Raw genomic sequence first — 25,025 nt, forward strand, 5'->3', positions numbered from 1 at the left:
CTAATATTTAGAAGTAGACCCTTTTACCATATGTTTACAAAAAACATGGTCATCACCCTGATGTGAAATTTTGGATTGCACAGAAGTTATTGATTGAAAAGTTAATTATTAAGAATGGTTTCCATGGAAAGAAAATCCATGTATCAAAAGAGAGGAAGAGGTGACATTGCAGTGTCCTTTGAGCTTTGTGCTGTTACTCTTTCCCCCATTGAACAGAATAACTTTTAGCACAGAACCTGGATCTGTTGCTCAGATAAGAAATGGAGCGTGTGTAGCAGGCAGTTGATGTGGTCTCACTGCTGGCCAAACTCTACCTGCTGGAACCTCTCCTCGAGAGTGTCTTCTGGGAGAACTACAGTTGTCTTCAAAAGAAGCACTCTCATGTGCATTAAGCAAGTGGGGGATTCACTAGCTGTATTGAGAAAATGAACAGTTCATTCCGTGTAGGCTTTTTTTTTCCAAAATATTTTTTCAAGTAAGTTAGGAGTATAAACAAAAAAAACCTCTTGAGGTGCAGTGTCACATGGCATACCTGTGCTCCGTCTTGATACACTGAAACACTATGACTTGTGCCTGTGCTACATACCAGCCTACATAGTCTCAATCAATTTTCAGAAGATCTAACATGTAAATATAATATATAAGATGATAATAGTTATCCTGAATGACATGGAGTTTGTTTTTCCTTTTTTTCCCCCAAAATACCGCTGAGTTACTCACCCAGTCATTTGCAGCTAGTTAGTGAGCAGCAGAACAGAGTAATTTTGATTGTGCATTTCATAGTTTTAATTGGGTTAGGAAGCCTGCTACATGGATGTGTAAAATCTTTAAAGAATTTGTCCAGTGAACACTTTGGAAATACTTCCTTTTTTCTCTCTCTTTTTGGTGCTTCTTTGAATGTTATTAATAGTGTGGAATAGTTCTAAGCGCTTGTTTGAGTGCTGTGCTAAAGCTTTTTGTTTCCAGTATAAACTGATGGAGATCAACACTTTTTTGACACTCCTAGTACCAAGTGCTTATAAAGTGTTTATATCTATAATTGTGTCAAATTATGTTAATTAAGAGCTGAAAGACACAAGTAAGTTGAAGTGCTCAAAAAGTGTGTTACTCTGAGTGTCACCCAGGGGCTCTTTACATCAGACACTTGGGGGACAATTTTTTCCTTCTAAGCACCTTTAGAGCACTGTGTCTTAAAGTGTCTTTCTAGCATTAATTAAATTAAAAAAGCAAGTACCAGTTAAGTGCACATGATTTACTCTTATCTTTTGAAATGAAAGTGTATTTTAGACTAAAATGCCCTTCCCTTTTTACAGTTCACCATTTTCCTCCGCAGTTGTTCCCCACACTTTTTCTTATTGAATATTCAATTGCTGAAAACAACTATGGAAAAGGCTGGGAATTAACTCCATTATGAATGATTAGGCAGAAAAGAGAACTATTCAAAGGATCAGATACTCATATTAGGGTATCTAATAGCCTTATGTTAAAAAATCATATTTGCTTAAGAGAAATGCTGTGTAGGCATGGGCCAGTCTGAGTTTGTTATTCTTATGCCTGCCCCTACCCTTCTGGGTTACTCACAAAATTTATGCTGGAGGTTTCTGGAGCAGCTGTAGTAGACAAGACTATGGTTTTCTTCCAGTGAACTTAAATCATTTGTTGGTCATTAGCCATATGTTAGCCGTGTTCATGAGCTTCCGAAGGCTAAATAGTTTGGCTAAGACGATCTAGTAAAATGGAAGCTTATGCCCCACATTAGGTGATTGATCTCCACCACTGTTGTAAGATGAAAGAGCTTTGTATGGCACTGTAGATATTGACTATGAGGACAGAGGAAAAAAAAAAATAGTTGCTGAAGGAAAGCAGTTTGAAGATAGAGACAGCAGAACAAGGACACCAAAATTTAGTACGTTCCCCTGAAAAGTGGGAAAAAATAAATAAATTCTGAAGTCTGATCAAAACTAAACAGGCACTTTTAGGAATGTCATTATTGAATATCCTACTTCAAGGGCTATTCTGTTTCAGGATATAATATTCTTTTAGATGTGAGGGTAACAATCCTTACATTACCTAATTCTGACTAGACTCTATTAAAATTACTTTTTTTTCCTGAGAAACTGTATTTAATCCCTATGTCAATGTGCTGAGAAAGATAGTAAAGATATATCTGAACTTTAAACACCTTTAATCTTTCTCTTTAGCTTTCATTCTTGTTGCACAGCCTCAGCAATCAGATTTCAACACTCCATTCCTCAGAAAAACTTACAGATTTAGAAACCATATTGAGATAACATTCTCCTTTCACCCACAGACACATTCTTCTATGGCTTTGGAAGGTCTTTTAAATAGCAATGTCTATTGAAATTTTCTGAATAGATAGAATATTATTTGGTACTAACTAGAACATGTCAGACGTGTGGCAGGAGTCCATAGGAGTGTAGAAGTGATTTGTGTACTCCAGGTAAAGAGACATCCCAGTCAGTCCTCACTGGAAACACTACCTGAAAAGTCCTTTTTAGCCTAGAGGTTGTAAGCTGAATTGTTCTTAACTTCATTCCCTGGGGAAAGATATCCTTTTGACAAATGTCAGTCTCAGTGTAGCAGGAGTGAAGAAGCCAAGAACTGGGTAAACATTGAGCTTGTTTGACCAGTTCAAGGTAAAATATATTGTTAGGGCATCTGAAGCCTTTCTTGACAATTGCTTACACTGTGTATATATTGGAGCAGCTTTCACTGCTGTATAAAGCAGACGGCTTTATGCTCTACAGATCCCAATCCAGCTCTTACCTGCAGGTTGATCCAGTTATCGGTGAAGGCACTTACCAAGGGACTGATTTAGAGTGAGCTGAATAAAGTCTCCAGAGTATCAATTAAATGTAAAAAGGAAAATTTTAATCATGATTAGTTTGAACTATTATTGTCTGCTGTTTGGAAGGAAAGGAATCAGTGCTCTGATTGTCTTCTCTAAGGTTACCTATTATACACCATATCCCTCTTTTCTGTCCTTCTAGCTACTTGATTGCCTATTTATTTGCAATACTCTTTGGGTGTAATGAGCATATTAAATTTAGATAGAGGGCTCAGATCCACTGTTGGCACAGCTATGCTGAAATAAGTAGAATTAGCCAGGAGAGTCAAAATAGCTTGTATTGAGCAACCATAAGCTACCTGGCCTGTTGGTGACTTCTAAAATCCCTGCAGCAAATGCTAGTGTGTGCTTGCACAGTGTAGTTAGTTTTAAAGGGCAATATATACAGGTCTGAAAACCAGAAGGCATTGAAATATAGAATGTATTGCATTACCCAGATTAAATAGTTGTCAGTATTACTAATTTGAAGGAGGGACCAGTGAGAGAATTACTTTTGCTTTTGGGCAGTGTTTAATGAGGTACTCTTTTTTTTTTTTTTTTTTTTTTTCTGGTTTGTTTGGTTGGGTTTTTTTCTGTATTTTTTTTTTTTTTTTTAAATCTTGGGTGCAAGAAAGTTGGACTTGTTTGGATCCAAGTCTTTTTAATATGAGGTACATACCATCCACCTAATGTTGCAAGTAGTTAGACAAATTATATTGGTTACTGCTACATAAATGACTTTGTAAGCAAAGCATCAGCCAACAGATAGCTTCCAGCATTGTTATTGCTGTACATGCTGCAATACAGTGTTCGCTAATTCCAGGGTACAACAGGTCTTGAAAATCTCAGATCATCTGGAAGATTTTAGGACATCTGCTGCTTGTCTGTCTAGGAAAAGAAAGACTGATGAGAGTACAAAATCAGAGGATCATTAAGGTCCAGGTTTAAAGCCACAGCCATGTAAAGAGCAGGACAGAAAGGGGCACTAACACAGAGAAGTTCAAAAGAGAAGCTTATAGGACACAGGAAAAAAGAAAATCCTGGGAGCAAAAAGAATGAACAGGTGAAAATATATGTCATGACATCCTGGCAGGGCATACCCCTTTTTACTGCTGGCCATGAGGGTTTCTGGGGTATGGCTGTGCAAAGCTGTTGTGTACCAGAAGTGCCACTAAGCTTTTAGGCCTTTAACGCATGAAAGAAGAAATGGTGAGTCCCTCTACTTTTTACTTTCCTGTGTCCCATTTGCATGAGGGAATGAAAATGTAGCCTTCAATATAAATGTCTTACTTGACGAATAGCTTATGCTATGGAAAATTTTTAATAAATTGTTCATACATGACATACTTGGCAATTATTTTCCATTGCTCTAAACTTGTATATATCTTCCTTATGCAGTCACTTAGTACATAACTCCAGTGATGTGTTTTTCCCTCTACACCTGCAGTAAGTTATTTTTCATAAGGATGAGGAAGTGACTCCTGAGACAACACATTGCTGAGAAGAATTAGAAGACCAAAGGTAATAGATCTTTTAATTTAAGATAGAGCCACTTGCCATTTCTGTTCCTTTAAAAAGCAGTCAATTCTAATTATAGAGGTTTATCTTGGATTAAGGAAGAAAAATACTAAAGTAAGCACCGCTTCTTCTACTATAACTCTAGGGTTAAGGCTTTTCTAAATGGGAATTATGCATTGTGAGGACAGTAAAGTGACTGCCATGCGATTCTAAATTAACTGTTCATATGATGGAAATTTTGTTTTTCTGAAACTATTTTCCTTTAAACTTTCCATTTAAAAAGTGGAAAAAAATAGGCATTACTGCAGTTAGCAATGATGGGGAAGAAAAAAACATTACTGAAGGTGAGACTTTCTGAAAGGAGGGAAGCACTTCTAATAGTTCTTGCAAATGTTCAGTTTCATCCACAGAATATCAGGATTCAAATGGAAGAAAACACTTGTGATCCATCTTAGCTGAAATATTTTCATAGTCCAATGCAAATAGTGAAGGTTTCCATAAAAGCTACAGACACCCTGGTTGAAAAAGATTAACATGGAAAGAATCACTTTCAGTGCAGTTTCAAAGACAACTGTTCCATTTCCTCATCTTCCCCTTTTGCCTCATGTCCCTGAAATGTTTTTAATTTTACCATATCTTCCTTTTTTCTGATAGTGTTTGTTCTCCACATGGAAATTCTTTAGTACTCATCAAGATAATCTGGTATCCTTCCCCAAGATATCATTTATCATGGGACTGTTTATCACTTTCCTTATCTGGGCCACAGATGTTCTGGCCTATATTTGGAAACTTTATTTTTTTCTGAGCTATCAAAAAATCTATGGAAAGGAATGGGACAACAAGAATGAAGCCACCTCCAACAAATACGGTTTCACAGTCTTTGGAACTTTAAAAATATTCAGCTCTTCTTTTGTCCTTGTCATCCTCTTTTTGTAGGAAATGTGATCTGACTTTATTTAGTACAGTAAAAGATGAGCTATGTGCCAAACTTTCTGGTGTCTCATTGTTACCCACATGGGGAGAGTGGCAGAAATGCTGTGCTGCTTCTTTCAAAAATCTTGGTATTGATATTGTGGTCTGCAATATTTAACCCTCAGTCTGTTTCTGAGGCAGAAATAAAGGAATTGGAGTATGTTTTCAGGGTATTTTGTTATGGATATCTGTGATCTTACCCTGAAAACTACAAGCCTCTCTTAAATATACTCATATAATACGAAGCTAGAGAAGACTTTTAACACCCTCTGTTATATGTAACAAAACTCTATATATAGAGTGGCCAATACAAGACTTTGGAATGAAAATAAATATTAAGAAATGAACAATATCTATTTTGGTTTTGCATGTTTTATTAACTCAATGTTCTCAAAGTAATATCCTACTGGATGATTAGAAGTTATATTTTTCCAACTGCATTATACGTTTTTACTCATAACCCTATTCTTGTATTTCTTGATACAAATATGCCTGGAGTTACATTTTCTTAAGAAAATAGCCACAAGATGAGAAGTCACGAAGGAAAAACTCTTGAAAGGTACCTACATGCACAAAATGAAGTGGTAAATATATATGAGGCATCAGTGTAATACTATAAAAAGTTTATCCAAAATGATCACAATGCAATCTAAATCAGCTTTAAAGGAAAATGTGGTTAAGTTTAATTGCAATGGTTATTTGAAGTAGTTTACTGTGTGTAGATCATAGCTGAAAATCTGTTCATGTAGAGATGAACTGCAAGAGACAGAACAAATAAATCAAATAACAAGCCCTGTGACAGTGAAAACATCCATTTGAATTTTGACTGTCGGGCTTTTGGTATGTTATTTTTCTGAGTAATGAATGGAAGCATGCGCTGTACTGCAACTTTACCATGCTCGGCCCAGAGGATGCACTATAGATGTATACAAGAGTTCAGAGCCTTTGCCTAATTGCAGAAATGTACCTTGAGTAGACTGGACTCTTAGTGTTCTGTTAAGCTTCCTCCAAAGTATAAGGACAAGAATGAAGAGAGAGACTTGTCAGGATGGTGGGAGGTAGTAAGAAGTTTGCAGCCTTCAGGATCTAAACGAGCTGTCCTGAGAACTCCCTTTCCCCAACAGTAACAGATCGGGTGAGCACCTGGACTTACTTCGCAGCTGCAGCAGGGAGTGCCCTAGAGGACACCTACTCAGCACCACAAACGTCCCTCTCAGTACCTATAGAAGCGCTGAGGCCAGGCGTACTCCACTCAGAGGTGATATTTCAGCTAGAGAGATCACCCAGCAGGAGAGATCTGAGCAGGCAGTAGAGGTGACAAGAAGTGCAGTAGTGCTTTCTCCTGCAGCCTGGAGAGGAGCCTGTCCAAATGTGTTTGGGGCACTACCAACAATCACTTGTTCTACATTCTGTTTGGGGGTATGTTTTATTTACCTTTTAAATGGTTTCATGCTCTGTTGCTGTGCTTGCTTTCCCAAACTAATGTTGTGTTCCTGTTCAATTTAATGAAACTCTTTGTTTTGTACCAAAACTTTTATTTGCAAGTGGGAGCGTATTGTCCAGTGAGTGATTCCAGGAAAATACTTGTTTCTCCTGTTTGGTTTGGTCTTGGTTTGGTTTTGGTTTTTCTTGGTGTTGGTTTGTTGTTTTTTTCTTTTTGGGCGGGGGCGGGGGTGGGTATTGAGCTGTTTTTAATTCCATTTCTTGAGAACTCTGAGTTCAGAACTTGGCACTTACTGCTATCGAAAACTCCTGACAGAATAGTCAAAATACTGTATATGCTAGGAAAAAAAAAAATATTTCCAGTAAATAAAGTGATAGTAACTCAAAACTGTAGTCATTAGTAATCTAATTAGAAATCAGTAGAATTCTAAAAGGGTTTTTCAGGATACCTGAAGAAGGCTTCCAGAGTTAATGAATGATTCAATCCATAACTGGCCTGAAAGAAGAGTGCTGAATACATTTGTTTAAGATAGAAGTGCCAGGCTTTGGACAGGAAGAAAATCTGATAGATATTCTGCATTTAACTTCTAAGTGTCACTGAAACAAGTCTGTGTGGAGTATGAAGCTTCTGGTAAAGCTTATGTGACCCCTCTTATAATTTACAATTGAATGCTACTTTTACATATGGTTAAACGTTTCTGATTTATTTTTTTAGAATGTTTCCCTAACAGCATAATTAATTGTTTTAAGTTTCAGATTTGAAATTAACAAACTTGATCAGAGACAGGTTTATTAGTTGCTTCTTACAGGGTATAAATAAGAAACTTCCACAGTGCCAATGTAAAAACGAAAACAAAACCAGGCCAGGTCCATGACTTTATCCAGCAATTAAAATGAAACTTCAGTAGTGGTATATTTTTTACTGTAATTATGACGTGTTTCTTTAAAAGAACGCAAATTTTCTTTGCAAATGGAACAGCCCAAGTATCTGTAGCAAGCATCCAATATTCTGTTTTTCATCTGTAGCAATGCCAGGAGTAAAAGGGGAGGAACTGTTATTTAAAAGTCTGTGGAGACAGTACTTGGTTATTTTCTTTAACTCGGTGATGAATCTGCTTTTAATATATGTGGAGAACAAAGCAGTTCAGACCGTTACACTTTCCAAGCAGAATGTATGAAGAGAGGCAATTTCTCATGCACTTGAATGAGGTGGTTGTAGGCAGTGCTTGTCTAACATACTAGTTCTTTGACTTGCAGTCCCTGGATTGTAAATGGCTCCAATATCTACCACACTGAAGAACCGTTTCCTCGTCAGTGAGGAAGTAACAGGTTATTCATTTGTGTGTTGTTTTGTGGTTTTTTTTTAATAAAATCCTTCATGGATTAAGCAAGTAGCATGTTAATCACAATGGAAACTATGTGATATTAAAGAGACGCAAAAGCTCCTTGCGTTGCAGAGTTGCCCCTTTTGCCCATTTAAAACTCTCATCCAGCATGAATGGTGTGTGATTCCTCCAGATCTGAGTTCTCCCAGCTGGGGCAGTCACATTTTGAAAAATGCTCATCAGAAAGTAAGGAGAGATAGTCCTTCTAGAGCAAATTCAGTTGTAGTGTTTGATAGTTTATCTTCAAACCTGGCATGCCATGATGGTGCTAACCTGCAGGACCTATGGGCAAATTACCTCTGTGCTGCTTGGCTGGATTCAATATTTTAGATATAACTTTAAATAGTATTATTGTATGCATTGGCCTACAATGCTAGGCCTTTTTTTTCCCCCTTCTTTTCCCAAAAGCATCAAAGGCAATCCCAGTCTGCCCTTTGGGCTTGCACCCATCTCACAAGTGCCCGATCTTATCTGAAGGCGCAGTGGTGCGGGGAGTCCATCGGGAATGTGGGAGTCCTGGCTTCAGTTTCTGTCTGTGCTTGATGATTGAATCCTCATCCCCTGGTGGCTAGGAAGTATTTAGGATGGAGATATTCCAAATTTTAATTGGATGCAGAAACTGGAAGCCAGAATTCCCTTCTTCCAGGTGAATGCTGAAACAAGTTAGGTTCTGGAGTGATATTTGTTCTTACTTTCTGCCTTATGTCTGTGGCTTCATAGTTAGGATGTGACAGCAAATTATATGCATATGATTTGTCCATTTATTCAAGGACGCAAATATTTTCACTTCATTGGAAAAAAATTATGCTGATTTTCACTGAATCAACCAATGCTGGGTATTTTATTGGGGGTTTCACTATATACAAACATTTTACCAACTTCCATCACAAGCCAAGAGCACTGCAGTGTTTCTCATCTTTATGGTTTAACAGTGCATATTAAGAGAGACAGGGTTCTACCTTGTTACTTTTACCTCTTCCACAAAATACAGTCTGCAAAATACAGCTATCTTATGTTAGGTATATATTCAAAAGAGATTACACGATTAGCTAAGATGGGAAATTTTAGAATTGAACAAAAGACATTTAAGCTGAATCTTTCTTTTGTGTTGTTTGGTTGGGTTTTGTTGTTTGAATATTTTTTTTTTTAATATAACAAGCAAATTCTTACTTTTGGTCATTATTTTGTAAATAATAACTAAACATAAGCATGTCTCTACCTTTTTACAATGTTCCAGTATTGCTCTTTGCTCTGAATTCTTTTATCAGGTTACAGTTCAGTATTAGACAAGCAACACTGATAATTATATATATTCATACATTTGCTATTCAGAGCTGGCAAAGACACATATGGTGAATAAATTCTTTCAAAAATGTAGTGATGTTTATATTTGCAGAAGTAAGGGATATGAGTAAGAAAAAAGTTAAGGGCACATTATGGAATGGAAATTACAAGAAATTTTTAGGCACTTGTACTGCAATTATTCAAGTTGTAATCTGATGTTAGCATCTGTGCTGTGTTTTATGTTTAATTTCAACTTCCTAACATGAATTTTGCCTTTACTAAATGCAGTATACAATACAAATAAAACCCCTACTACAGCTATCACAGTAAATAGGCATAATTCACAGACTCAGCATCTCAAGGGTATTATATGATCTTTGTCTGTTAAACAGAGTTAATGTTCACCCTATGCATGCACCCTCACATATAATAAGGACCCATTCTCAGCACTTACATGGTTTTATTGGTAGCATTTTAATGCTGAAATTCTGTGTATTATTTATGATGCTAGAATAATATGGTTCTTATTGCAAATTAAGTCAGTAGTTTCCAGGCACCCCAGCCTTATCAGTGTGTTGTTCTGTCCCACTTCAGGAAAGCTCCCTTCAGCACATGATCGGCAATGAAATTGCAGGGACTTGCAGATAGACAGAGTTGAATAAACTATTTCTATGAAGACATAAGGAAGAAACAATCAGAAGTTCAAAGGTCAGACGTTCCTGTTTAATTTTTTAATGATTTCCAATTCTTGCCAAGGTTCCCAGTATCAGCATTCTGCTCAGTTATTTGCCCAGCAGTCATCCTATCCGTATTTGATATAGGATAATTAGCAACTGGCCTTGAGAAATGCAGCCCTTTCTACCATCTGCATAATCAATGTTAGAAAGTGTTCCACTTCCTAGGCATAGCCATGTATTTTCTGAACAGCTCTTGATTTATTAAAAGGGATGTAATGATTATGAAAAGTGTTAAACTTACAGCCTTCTATTGACAGTGGTTCTGTTTAGCTTCATTAGATGTGATGCTAACATCTGTCCATTGAGATGGAGGCCACCTGCTCATTTTATGTAAGTACTAATAATCATCAATTGCTAAAGACCAATGTATTCAGTACATTAAGCAGTGCCAATAATAAAAATGAAAGTATTTGTTGTTCCTTATCAGCCTTCCAATTTCACCTTCTATTGCAATTATTGTATTACAACTTTCTGCAATCCTTTGAAAGCAGGAAAGAGTAACAGGTCTCTGTCCTTTCCATCTGGTAATTTAAGTCTCACTTAGACACCACTCTGAGATGGTGGTGCTGGTTTCACTGGTTGGCACAATGACTAGAGAACGCACAAGCTGTGAATGATCAGATTTGTAAATGGTTTGTAAACACTGGAGAAATAAGGACGTTCTCCAGTATGGCTTGCCAATAGTACCAGGTGACATTACATGAATTTAAAATAAATACATAGAAAAATAAACCCATTTTTTCTGATCAGTGACTTATAAAATGGTGCCTCATTCCTTCTTTCTCTTAAAGATAACCAATACAGTCTAAACTCCTCTGTACACAGCAACTTATATTTTATGAGCTGGTAGAATGGTATTTTTGAAAACAACAGCTCTTTCTTCCATGTCTGATAAGACTCTTTTCCTTCCTCCTAAGGAGTTTATACTATGCTGTATAAAAGGAGAGAGATAAATCTCTATAGTATCTTGTAGTATTAAAACTATGTCAACCACAGCTAAACAAGTACCTTTGTCAAAAGGACAGACCATTCCTGTAATCTTAAAGGCATAGTCTTTTTGACAAGACAACTCTAACAAAGTCCTAGAAAACTCTCCTGCTATTAAATTAGTATGTCCATTCAGCATGCATGCATACAAAATGGGAATTTATGCTGTGTTAGACAATAATGCACTTACAGAATTTTTAGCTTAATAGAAACAATGACCTTAATAAGCATATTAAATTGGAAGACTCTATCTGATGATGTACATATTATTTTGCGACTAACAAACTGAATTACATGCTAAAGGTTTGCTGTCAAATTGAAACCTAGTCAGTCCATTAAAATGATTTAATAACAGGTTCCTGTAGTGCAGTATTTCTGCATCTCCCTTTAACTACTGTGGTTTTAAAATCCATTTTTTCTCACCTCATTTATGGAAATATTTCTCTCTCTTTTAAGCATTATGAAAATTGAAAAGGGGTATAAGCATATAGGAAGGATGGTGAAACCTGCCACATATGATGACGTAAAAGCTGGCCATATTAAAGTCAGTAGGAGAACACTAGTGAGGAGGAATTCTCAAGAAACGTACAGCCATGTACACCATGAAGACATTGCATATAGGCAATGGCATTGTTACTACTGTACATCTCCCAAACTGAACAAATTAAGCATATTCAGAGGGAAGTAAATGTTTTTGAAATAGATGGTTAAGTTTTTATTATTTAAAACCAGGTGGTTTTTATCAGTTAAAACGTGTTGAAGCAAGTGGGATTGTTTATGAGAGAGAATAATCTGAAAAAAAAATGTTGCTTTTTAACTTTTGTTCCTAAGAGGATTCTCTGTGGATGTATTGTGTGATTTTTCCTTGTATTTAATCATTGTATTGCGTGATTCCTGCTCTACCTTTCCTACTCTAGGCAAAATATAATCTTGGAACCCAGCTCCATAATTTCGATATTCATATAATTTTACGTAGTTGATGAATCCAGCGTGCAATGGTAAACAGCAGGGAGGGGCTCAATGGCAACTCATTTGTTAGTTTTCCCACTTGGAGGCTGTTATTTTTATAAATTACTGATATTGGACACTGTAGGAGTGCCCTTTTTCATATACACTGAAGTACTTCACTGGCCCCAGGAGTCACTAAGACTAGTGGATTTTAATAGTTATAGATCTTAAATGGAGGGTTAGAAATTGTTTCTTTTCATTACAATTACAACAAGGAATTAACCCCAAGGGTATCCACTTAATTTCATAATATATAGACTGGAACGCTAATAATGTGTCTCTTCTAAAATGTAATAAAGAAGCAACTGCCCCTTGGCTCCCTGGGGTAGATTTCTGTAAAATGTATTGCAAAAATGTAACACAAAGAAGATTTTACATTAACAAGCTTTGTAATGACGCTAGCTCCAGTACTCAAAGTGCTCTGGAGCTCATAGACACTAAGTATTGGCACTGGTTTTACAGCAGGAGTTTAGTACCAGCACTTTTGTATCGCTTCACTGGTACAAGGGAAAACTAAAACAGTGATAGAAGGAGTGGAGGGTAATTTACAATTAAGCACATAAAGAAGTGAAAGAGCAGAGGGAGGAAGAGGGAGTACAGTAGTACAAAGTAATTACTTCCTTCAAGGTCCACTTGGACCTATCCTCTAGCCAAGTTTCCTGTGTTATTTTAATCTTCCATGCCCTACTGCAAAACAAACCTTGGCCTTACAACTGGCAGCAAGTGAACTCCAGTACATTTGCTATTCCATTTCCACTTGTGAGTAGCAAAGTAGCCTCTGACCTCTCAGTCATTACGGATGGTGACTGTGGAACAAATTCCTGGCCAAGATCTTAAATACTGGATCAGGCTGTGGTTTTAAATCTACGTTAAAGACATTTCTATTTGCTGATGATTTTAATGGGGTCTGACTAGATAGAGCATCCTGGGAAAGCTTTGCAGTAAAGACAGCAAGAAAAGAAGTACACTAGCTGTGCCTATACTTTCTATACTGAAAGAAAAAAATGCAGTTAAAATAAAAATCCATTTTGTTTTGGTTTGATTTTTAATGATAATGCTTCCAGGCATTTCTAACAGAGGTTCTAAGACTGTTCCTTCTTAGGGAAAATTCATTAGGGAAGAAACCTTTGGCCAATGTTTTTTAATTATGCATGATATGGCCAGAACTCTGTGTGCTCACTTATGTTGCAAATCTTCTGTTTGTGACAGCAAATTTAAATAGTTTTCCTGACTAATCACGGGTATGTGCAAATGCTCAGCTGATGTGCTTGTACCCATCCTCTAAAACCAGATTCCCCCAGTTACCTGAATGAGAATTTTACCTGTGATCTGTGGCCTGTACACATTTATTGGACTCCCACTTCCAAATGCTGGGAATACAAACTTAGGATCTTTGAACTAACTTTTCTAGATAAATGATAGTTCCCATTTAATTTATGTAAACTTTTCTGTAAAGATGCAGAAGCACCCATCTTTAACAAAAGTTACTGTTGCCAACTGTCAGAGATATGCCAAGGCAAGAGTGAACAGATGTCAAAAAGGCTGCAAAGAAAAAGAATGGAAATGGAAAGAATGAGATAATACTTTGTTCACCAAGACAGTACATGGCAATACCTCCAGCAATACCTTATAAGCAGAGGTGGGAATGCCAAGCGCCACACATGCCTAGGATTGCCACTGTATGGGTCAGCCAGGAGAAGGCGTAGCAGGGGCTATTTGAAAAGTTGGGAGATCAGATCAGAAAGATCACAGAATTGCAGAACGATTGAGGTTGGAAGGGACCCCTGCGTGTCATCTTGTCCAACCCACATACTCAAGCAGGGATATCTAGGGCCAGTTGTCCAGCACCATGTCCAGACAGCTTTTGAATATCTCCAAGGAGGGAGACTCTACAACCTCCCTGTGGAAGTGCTCAGTCACTCTCTCAGTAAAAAAGCATTTCCTGATGTTTGCATTGCAGTTTGTGCCCATTACCTCTTGTCCCATCACTGGGCACTACTGGAAAAAGCCTGGCTTCATCTTCTGTGCACTCTCGCTTCAGGTACTTCTCATATTGATGAGAACCCCCTAGAGCCTTCTCCAGGGTGAACAGTCCCAGCTCTCAGCCTTTTCTTGTAAGAGAGTTGCTCTAGTTCCTTAATTACCTTCCTGGCCCTTCTCTGCAGTATGTCCATGTCTCATACTGGGATTCTCAGAACTGGACACAGTGCTCCAGGTGCTACCTCACGGGTACTGAGTTGAGGGTTAGGATCTTCCCTCTCGACCTGCTGGTGCTGCTTCACCAAAGGCAGCCCAGGATTACATTAGCCTTCTTTATTAGTTCAAAAAACAAATAAACCAAAATATCTGGGCTCTGCAGCTGGCATTTTCAAATCACGGTGAAGTACAGTAGGTTGCTTTCTACTGAGGTGCCTTTGTGCAGTTTCAAGCCTTCCCTCACTTTTCTTTTTTGCCTTTCTTTTTCCATTCCTGTTTTCCATGGATAGTGACCTAAAAATTTTGACTGATAAACTCCATCTTAAAATAAATAATAATAAAAAAACCCCACAAAATAAACTGGGAGAAAATCTAAATTCCAAGTCTTGCCAGCTGGCTTCAGTTAATTTTATTTTCTTGGTATAAAATTTGGCATTTCTGGCCCTCTTTTTTTTTTTTCCTTTATTGACATGAAATTGAAGTGGGGGAAAAGTTTTACATAAGAGAGTTTATGTTTTAACAACTTTAATCACCTTCTCCAGGTTGCAATGTTAATTTTCTTAACTGTATCTTGAAGTCAGTTTACTTAATAAGAACAAGAATAAAAATGTCAAGGAAGAACAGGACAGGTAGAATAGAAGTTCAGCATGTAACTGAGTTAGAAGCTTCAGCTGACAGAGTCTGAGGAGAAAAGTTTCAGGTTAAATGAAATGCTTATAGACATTTCTCCCACTCGTGAGTAATTACTCATATGCAATAGAGTAATAATTGCAATTGAAGTCATATGAGTGATTTTAGCGCTCAGGTTTCTAATCATGGATCATAAGCTGGATTTTAATCAAGGATAAATTAAAAAAAAAACGTTATGGATCTCTTCAAGAACTGCTTTTGTATATGACAAGTCAGAGTTTTTTCGCTAGGTGAAGTTAAGTTGAAATTGTGTGTATGTTAGGAATTAAATTGGAGATCTTAGTGTAAGGACATCCATTTCCTTTCTTCATATGAAAGCACGGATTACTAAGTTTCTTCCATCTATTCACAAGTGATACAAAGGCAAGTCATTTCAAGGGAAATCCGTGTTATAGCAAGATAACAAATGTGATGTACTTCACAAACAGCGTTATCTCCTTCAACCAGATACAAACATAGATACCGCAGGTTAGGTGCCAATTTGTTTCACACAAATGACATGCTGTAAATCACTCCTGCTGTATTGCCATGTATCTAGTCATATTGTACCCAGCCTCTGCAACCCTAGAATGGATTCATTTGTAATGTAAGAAATGTGTGGTAAAACATATACTATAAAAAATGAAAGTGTCATACTTGAGAGCTGGAAGTAGAAATCTGAAGCACTGACTATTCCTTTTTCACAGGTAGTGTAATTTTTGCCCTTTTTGTACTGCCTCCATCCAGTGATATATAAGTATGTGCTTTGTTTCACAGTAACGGTGATGTCTGTGATAGGTACCAGATGTTCTGTAGCCTTTATTCTAAAACACCCATTCTTTTTAAATAAAATGGGGATGCATACCTTTTATTACAGCATGAAAATGTTACTTGTCCATTTGATATGTTTTTTAAAAGGCATAAAACCCCAAGTCCTCATAAGTACTAAGGTCATATTTATGTAAAGAATTGTTTTTGAGAAACTGGCTGTAAAATGTTGGGGGGGGGGGGGGGTTTGTAGGGGTTTTTTTGTTTGTTTGTTTGTTTTTTAAAAATAATACCAATTGTGCACAGTCCAAATTGTACTGGATGTCTCTGTATTGTGAAAAGTATGAGACAGCTATAGACTTCTCCTTGCAGAAAATCTAATATATAGATCATTAAAAATAAACCTGACTTGGACTCTTAAGAAAGGTAAGGAAGGGAAGAATGTTTAGAATACTAGGTCCTCGTGATGCTTTCCAACAGGTTGTCTTGAAAATGCCTCATCATAAACTCCCATGGGAAGCTCATGTCAAAGTAATGGAATAAAATGACGTGATGTTTACAGTCAACATGGGGGTGATGCTGAATGCATAGCTGGAGGTATGATACCGGCTGAAGGGATGGGGATATAAAAGCATGTTTGGGATGCTGAAATTACCTTTCCCTTTGACTGGGGAGGAAAGACTAGTTAAACTGATTGCAATTAGTAATTTAGCTGTGCTTCATTTATTTAAATTCTAGATCTTTCAAGACCCTGTTGCCCCATATTTTTTTCTTTTTTTTTTTTTTTTTTTTTTTGTAGTAATTGAACAGTTCCAACTGGAAACATGCCACCTCCATCTTCCGTGTGTCTATAATATCACTTTTGGGGGATTAGAAGGGAAACTTTTTTTTTTTTAATTTTTCAATGTAATAGAGTTGAAAGCAGTTAAGACCCAGCAAGTTTAATATTAGAAAACATGAGCGTGTTATTTCATAATAACTTGTGGCTGATGCTTGCTGTAGGTAAAGGCTGAAAAGATCAGCTTCAAGGGAGTACATGAGAACAGGGATTCTGCTAATGGACTTCGTGTTCTCAGGAGACGAAAAACCTTGGAATCGTCTCAGCTGAGGCCTTTGAAAATATCCATTGTCCCTGATCAAAAGTATAGTAGATAAAGGAAGCTTAGAAGTGGATGGAGTACTAAAGGTAGGCTCTGAAAATTTTACCCTAGGTTGCTTTTATTATATGAGCTAAAGAGCACTCCAGACTTGCATTGGATTCAGTTAAAAGCCTGGAATGTGAACATCAGGTAAATGCCTGGTATATGTGTGTGTGTGCACACGTATATGTAGCACAACCTCCCAGTGTTAAGTGAATGAAGTTGTGTGACTTTCTATGTAAACCATTTATCTACCTGCTTGTCCAGATCAAAGCTGAAGCAGAATGCAAAGTCACAGGTAATCAAAGAACTGAGCTCTCTTTTCAGCTCTGTTTAATTATTAAAGGAAGTTTCTACCTAACTTGTTTTCAGTAATATAATCCATGACACTGTAGTTTAAAATCAATAGTTCTTTGGTTAAAACTGAAAAATGTAACAGGACATTTGAACATCACTGGAAAGGACTGAATCCTTATGCAGTACCTCACCAGCCAAAACTACTTTTCAGAGGTGATGTTTCAACTATGGTATGTTTGTGTCTGAAATATCAATAAGATGCCATAGAGGGTAGTAAAGGCCTCACCTTTTAACATCCAGTATCTCAAAGAAATGGACCAAAACAGAAAAACCTTTTCTAGAAATAATGTTCTAGCTCTTACCTTAAAAACGGGTTTACTAGCACAATGCTTGTCTGTCCTTACCTTGTGCAGTAGCAGATTTCACAGGATAAGACAAATATCTGAACATTAAATGAATTTCTGTATAGCAGAAAAATCATGGGACCCTTGATTATTTGTCTGAAAATTAAAATGCCACTTAATCAGCTGTCAGAGTAGTGGAAGGACTTCTCAAGCTGTCATCATCAGAAAACCACCTCAAAAACAATGGAAAGTAATTGGTGAGCTAGCCAGAGCTCAGAAGCATATCCAGTAAACAGTAAAAAAAAAAAAGTCAGAACACTTCTTTTAAAACTCCAAGTGAACTGTTTTCTGAACTGATGACTAACTCTAATCTGCTGTACAAGTCTGCCAGTATCCTACCGCTTTAGTGGGGGAAAACCATGTGAGCTTTTACATGGCAGAAATTCCACAGTGCCTTTCACCATTCAGGATTCAGGGAGTCGTAGATAAAAAGCAGCATGGATTCCATTCCTAAATGTCAAAAGGATTTCTGGCTTTTTGAGTATGTAGGAAGACCATGGTAACTGATTTGAAGTACTGTTGGACTGGATCTGGTCCTGGTGACTAGCAAATAACAAAAGCTGTTTAATTCTCTGCCTTCCTGCATTAAGTGCATCTCTGTTGTAAACTGCTCTAAAGCCCTTTTTGAAGATGCCTCCTTCCCATCTACTGCACAGCATTATGTGTGTGAGTCCAGAGCAGTGGCTGCTTATCTGAAAGGCTAATCAAACAGTGAGGTATGTGCTTGTACTCAGGAACAGAGGTCTAAAGCAGTGGCTGAGGAGGATATTGCAACCTATGGGTCTCAAAATACCCCTCAGCCATACAAAACAAAAGTTTGCAGATGTATTAGAGGAAAGGGAAGCTAGAAAGACTGGTTTAGCCAGGCTTTCTTTGCTGAACAGTGTGAGGACTGACCAGAAGGAGGGTATTAAACTCCTGTTCAGTTAAGGAGAACTTTAAGCAAGTAAATAATTTTTTATCTTTAATGTAGAATATTTTATGCAACATATGGTTGAGTAGGGACATAAATCAGACTTTTCAGGGAGTTTGTATGTGAGATATGATAACTGGTACTTAGCAGGTCTGCTAAAAAGGACTGTGGAAATACTTGGAGTGGTCTTTTTGTAAAGTTGTTTTTTTAAAAGTTGATTTGATTTATGAATCTGAAAAAAACCTTCTGTGTCTCCTGGTTATAAATGTCAAGGAACCAAAATAATATAGTGCACCTTGTGACTAATGTTTTAACTGCACCAAGATATTGTTAGTGTGGAGGGGCATGTGTAGAGAATGGGAGCAGCTTTTGAGAAGTGAGGGAAGTATTTCTATTTATAACATGGGTCATGCTGTCTTACTCATCTCTAAACGTTTCAAATGTGTCATATTCTTTTATTAAATCATACTTCTTTTATTAAGAAAATCCGAGTGGATGCTTCTTGCTTCCACAATACTGTAGAATACACTAAAGTTCAGTTGAGGAGGGACAAAAAACATTCTGCTTTCATCCCAAAGTATACCTTATTGAGAGTTGTAAACAAACTACACTTTCATATTCAAACCTGCAAAGCAAGGTTTGTGCCACTTTTCTCAGTAAAAGGCAATGTGTGGTTGTACTAATGTCTTTAGGGAGATATAACTGTCTGGAAAAATGAAGGTACGCCAAGGTCTTGGGTGTAAGTAGGTCCAAAATTCATTCTGATTTAAGCAACATAATTATGACTTGATTTTGGTGTAGCCAGTAAAGTTTGTACAGAGCATTCATTTTTATTATCAGGAGAGAAATGGACTGATCACAGCCAAGACATTTTTCATGGTCTTTCTTACTTGCCTTGGGCAAAGCCTGATGAATAGCAGCAGAGACAGCTGTGCTTAGAGCTAGAGATTGTGGCCCTCAGCCTTACTTTGTGGCTACACAAAAGCACAGCTTACTGCTTGAAATTTCCAGCCAAACTGCTTCTCTACACTCTATCTGTTATAAAGCATACACTTGTGCACCAAATAAACCCTTTTTACTTGAAGAAATTCACTACAGGAAGTGCTAATGCCATGTCTATTTAAACTTGCATAGAATCCATTCCCATATGAGCTTTAAAATACTAGCTAAAAGACTTTCAGAATGCCTGATGTCCACATTGTTTCCTTTGTTGTTGTTCAAGACCATAGAGAAATCATAATTAGTGTAGCTAAACTGATGTCAGTAAAAATCCTAGGTGTCCTTAGTTACTTGGGAGCAGATGATGAATCGGGACACTTAAAAGCTGCAGAACTGGTGTGAGTAGGATATGTGAAAGACAAAAAAGTAGCAGCACGATCCTTCTTATTGGATGGGTTTTCAAAGAACACCCAAATCCAGATGATATAGGAAATTACTGTGCCATTCACTCATTGAGGCTGCCTGAAATGACATGTGCTGTCATGTGTTTGTAATTTTGTGATCCTAAATCTCTTCTCAGGACAGTGTGATGGTGGGTAACATTGTGGTACCCTGTTAGATGGTTTTTGTGTAGCTGGGGCAGCCAGCCAGCATGCGGCAAAGTGGGTAGAGTTCTCTCCTTACCTCCTGTGGGTCTCAGCCATTCACTTACCTCTCAAAACAGTGTGCTAGCCACCATCAGTGGTAGAGATGGGACTGTAATCAATTTTAAGTGCCAAAGCGCAGATAAGCTATTGCTTTTGCTCATGTGGTTACCAGTACTCTTCTTTTAATTATTAAATATTTATCAATGCAAAAACTCTTGAAACAAGGTTTAGGTATCTTTTTCTCTATACCTCGTGACTTTGTAAATTGGGAGGTGGGAGGTTGGACGTGTGAGCATGAATCCCTCCAAGGCAGAGAACTGTATCCAGGTTTTACATGTGGTGAATTGAGCACTTGTTTTGTGAGAAGCCTAATCTATTTGATTATATGTACTAGACAGGCCTAGAAGATGAGAAGACTGAACAACTGTCTAATTTATGGTTCCAGACTGGACTTTGGTGGGGGCTTGGCACCTATTTCCTTTCACAGTTATTCAAATGTCTGATACTTGAACAAATTGCTCCGTACAAAGAAGTGAAATTAACGCATCAGCTGCAGTTTCTTATGTGCTGTATATGCAAGTGATCTTACCCATCTTTCAGTTCAGGAGAGGTATCCTTGGCATTCAAAAATATTCCAAATCATAAAAGCACGTTCAAGATAATAAAGTCATGCATGAAGTTTCTTGTTTATGTGATCTGGACTTACAAGCAGTAAAGAAAGAAACTTTCTGGTGGAAAAATCAAATGTGTCCGGCACCCAACTGCTTTCAAGGCTGGAGAGTGGTAGCGTTGGGTAGGTGGGTTGTGCTTTTACATGAAGGGGTCTGTGGGATTTGAGTGGTCATAACTGCTCTGTCAGGAATTGATAATCAGAAAGTTGTGCTAATGAACCTTTTCTGCTTCCAATACTTAAACTACATAATGTCTTCTACTGCAGCACCCAACGTGGATGCACTTGAATATTTTTGTATCTAGTTCTGAATATCTACCTCTTACTAATTTCCCACTAGAAACTTCACTTTGAGGTTTAGACATTTAAATATCTTAAATTCCCTGACTATCAAAAAATCAAAACCAGATACAACAGAAGAAGTTACACAGCAGGCATGTTTATGGCAAACAAGCTAATATTCCCATTGTGTGTGAACAGGAGATCAACATCATAACATGTTGACTGTAACAGTAAATGTGCTCCCCAACTTCTTTGTGTCTGTGTTCAGCAGTCCAAATTATGATGATCATACCTATTACACACAACTGTTGAAAGAATTAATTCATTAATGTTTGCAAAGAACGTTGAGGTCCTCTAGCAGAAGGTACTACACAATTGCTCTGTGTTAATTTATTATTCTTTATTGTTGGATTCAATACAACACGTAGTATAAATCTTTACAAAAGCAAACAAAAAGCTAATCAGGAGTCTCTTATTCACACTGTCAAAGCTGGTAATGACCAAATAGTCTTGTTTGTGGAAGTACAAAAAAAATAACCCATGCTACTTGGTATGTTGAAGCAGCAATTAGCACGCATTGTAGGGAGAAGAAGTGGAGCTAGACCAGAAATGAGCCTTGATGAGCCTAATTGCCTTTAATTATCCCTAAACATTTTCTTGTTGTCTGTCTTATGAAGGCAGAAGAAACCCTGTAGCTCTAAAAGGAAATAAGGCTTGGTTTTGTTTTCCTCTTTTAAAGAGGGACATAATAGCCACCATGGAAACATGTTCTTAATCAACGACATTAAACTCCTGGCTGCTCTGCTTCTCTTGAAATTGCCTAGCTTCATTATTATCAGGGGGAAGGAGGAGGGGAAGGAGTTTAATCACTATTTAGCTTTTCTTAGCAAATTAAAATATTAATTACAATACACATTATTTTATCTTTGCTTAAGCTATTTGTAAGTATTGGTGAATGAGAGCTCACTTCATGTTGGAGTAATTTATTCTTAAACTATTCAGACTTACTTTTTCAATTCCTTTTAAAAAATCATCGGGGCATGAAATGCTGTCTTCTGAGAGCCAAGAAAAACTGTCGTTTGTTTTTTTTTTTTCTTGGTCTTGAAGATAACTGTATAATTAAAGGTGCATTTTCTAAAAACTAAAATGTGATTACTTCAGCACAGTGAAATGCTATGGGAAGCTAGGCAATGGAAGGCCAGTCACCTCCAGACTAATGGACGGATGTTTCTCTTTTTTGCACATTTGCAGTCATCAACCTGATCTTCTTAGTTCACAGAATCATGAAAAAGAGAGGAGGAGGCTTTTGGTGAAAAGAACTATCGTAGAAAATCCATGGCCTCCACAATTCTACCCCTCTCAAAGCTTAAGTAATATTAGTGATGTTAGTTTGGTTGACAGAATACAGAAATATGGTGTGATTAAAAAAGTTATTTATAAAATGAAGAAGATCAGCACTATTTTGCATCTTTTGTGAGTGTTGTACATCCTTTCTTGGTGTGTCCATGCCACTTCTAGTTTTTCACTATAAGCATTCTGTTGTTGCATTTCATAGGGAAGAAAATTTGCTGAAAGGGAACAAATTAAACAATGACTCCACAGCAAACTGTGGCTCAGTAAACTTTTTAATTAAAATGTATGCTGGCATAAATCAGTATAGTTCTATTAACTGTAATGAGGCTATGTTGATTTATACCGACTGCAGAAATAATTAATTAATCTATTAAAGTAGTTTATGTACAACTATATGGAAGGCTGTAGGAAACACATAGCACTATGTCAAACAGATGTAGTCCTACACACATTGTTGGCATTGCTGTAGGTCATTGGACAATAGACCGAGAAAACCAAAATCATATTACTATTTTTCACTAAACAGTGGCTTGTGACTTCTGCTTTCCTTATGGTTGTCTTGCAAAGATTGTGGGTATTGCTGGAAAAAGCAGGGCATGACTATAAGTAGCTGTGAGAGTATTTAGCCTCTATTGAGAGAGCCCTACTAGCCATTTGATGTATGTCTGGATTCTAAATATTCCAAAGTGTTTAAGCTTAAGAGGTATGTAGGCTGATTTAATTAAACCAAATTGCCAAAATGAAATCTGTTGATAAACAGAGGGGAAGAGACAATATGAATCTGGCCTTGAAGTAAATCTTTTAGTCTTTTATTTTATTTTTAAACAGTCAAGTTAGCAATTAAGAAAAAAAAAAAGTGAAGTGAAATTTCCCAGTGGCAATTTCCATTTCAGTTCAGTTCTAAACCCGACCTCTTTCACCATCATGATCTCTTCCTTTCACCTTAAAGAACAAATACTTTAAAAGCCCAGGGTATATATACAAAGAGGGTCAACCAATCCAAACAATATTTTTAATTGTAGCCATGGGATGTTCATCTCAAAAGACATGCCATGAGGTCAAAGGATTTTCATTTCTTAATTGCAGAAATCTTACATAGGCTTACTCCTAGACATTGTTGCTGACCTACATTATTGATGTGGTCTGACTTGTTGGTCTGTATTTATTTTGTATGGCCCCTCATTCTCCTGCCCCATTGCCATGTTTTCTGAGTCTTTTCTAATTGTTCTCATTATTGTTGCTATTGTTTTTATGCCACAAGAAAAGCAGAGAAAAATGTGTATGAAGCCTGGCTACATTACCTCTTGTGACAGCAGAAACATAGAATATGACCATTTCTCATTCTTTCTCTCCTAGCTAAGCACAGGCAAAGACAGCATTTGATTATTCCTGCAAGACTGTATATATATTACCTCTCACTAAATACAATTTCCTTTTTTCATATGCAGGTGCTCTTGGTCTAACACGTGACGGGAAGCATTTCTTCCCAGGACCCAGACCATTGCAATGCCATCCTTTGCTTGGACTTTTCTAATAAATTTATGACCCAGGACATGAAGCTGGGTGATTATTCGGAGTGGTAGAATGCTAAATATTTCCCATCTTGGAGGCTTTGAGATGGGCCAAACCCATGTAGAACCATTAAGCCACTTTCTGAGTTACTTTGCCTTTCTATGTTCAAATGAATTTTCCTTATTGTATAGAAGTAAAAAAATAAAATAAAATAAAAATCTCAAGATTTTCACCCTGCCAAACTACTGAGTTTAACTTTCATTTTCCATAGGGCATACTAACCACAGTATCATGTGGGCTTGGTCTAAACACTGCTCTTCCCTGTACTTGGGTTGTCACTTTAGAGTTCATTGTATTACAGCTACCCAAAGACCTCGAAGTAACTCATGTATATTCCTAGCTGAACTAAGAAATTAAATCTTTAATAGTAAAATATCTATATTATCTGCTAGAGGATGATGAATTGGTGGTTTTGTGTAGGATTATGTACATCTTGTGCACAGATGTTTGACCTTTCCTTTAGACATGTGTTACTTATGTATTTAGTGAGGAATGGGGTTGGCTTTCTAGTGAGAGGTTGGATCAGGCCTTTTGAAGGCTTTGTTTATGCTTCTCTGTGGCAGAATCAATGCAAGAGAGCAAAGGATTGCTGCTATTTGCCCCTTTACCTGTGTCAGCACAATTCCCTACAAGCTGAGAGGAATCCAGGAATTAGAAGGCTTTTTGGGGGTAGAGGGAAGAGAAGTTAATAGGAACCATACTAGTACAGCTGCTATATGTGTAACGTTTGATTTGCTCTGTGATCTTTCCTTGCTGTATACAAGGCAGCAGTTGAAGGGAGAGTTTAATTTAGTCCTGAAATGGGGTTTAGCAGCTGGACTGCTGCAGAGTTCAGTTTGGATTGGAAGTCAGGAGCAGCTGTTATTTCAAAGGTGAAATCCTGCATCAGTCTCTCACTGGTCCTGTTGATTTCACAACCTCTAGTATTCTTAGGTCCTCTTATACTCAAAGTACAATTTCATCTTGTTTGAAGAGTGCCTTTCTCAACAACTTC

General features: G+C 37.3%; 1 long non-coding RNA gene across 1 annotated transcript; it reads left to right on the top strand.

Annotated features, from left to right (window-relative positions):
• Nucleotides 1-3,479: 3,479 nt before the first annotated feature.
• On the top strand, nucleotides 3,480-24,197 carry LOC114012455 (uncharacterized). Its single transcript, XR_003554907.2, has 3 exons — nucleotides 3,480-4,369; nucleotides 10,045-10,158; nucleotides 23,908-24,197. It is a non-coding gene; the product is annotated as an uncharacterized LOC114012455 (long non-coding RNA).
• Nucleotides 24,198-25,025: the final 828 nt, after the last annotated feature.

Source organism: Falco peregrinus, chromosome 10 (genome assembly GCF_023634155.1).
Source record: "Falco peregrinus isolate bFalPer1 chromosome 10, bFalPer1.pri, whole genome shotgun sequence".
Taxonomy (NCBI): domain Eukaryota; kingdom Metazoa; phylum Chordata; class Aves; order Falconiformes; family Falconidae; genus Falco; species Falco peregrinus.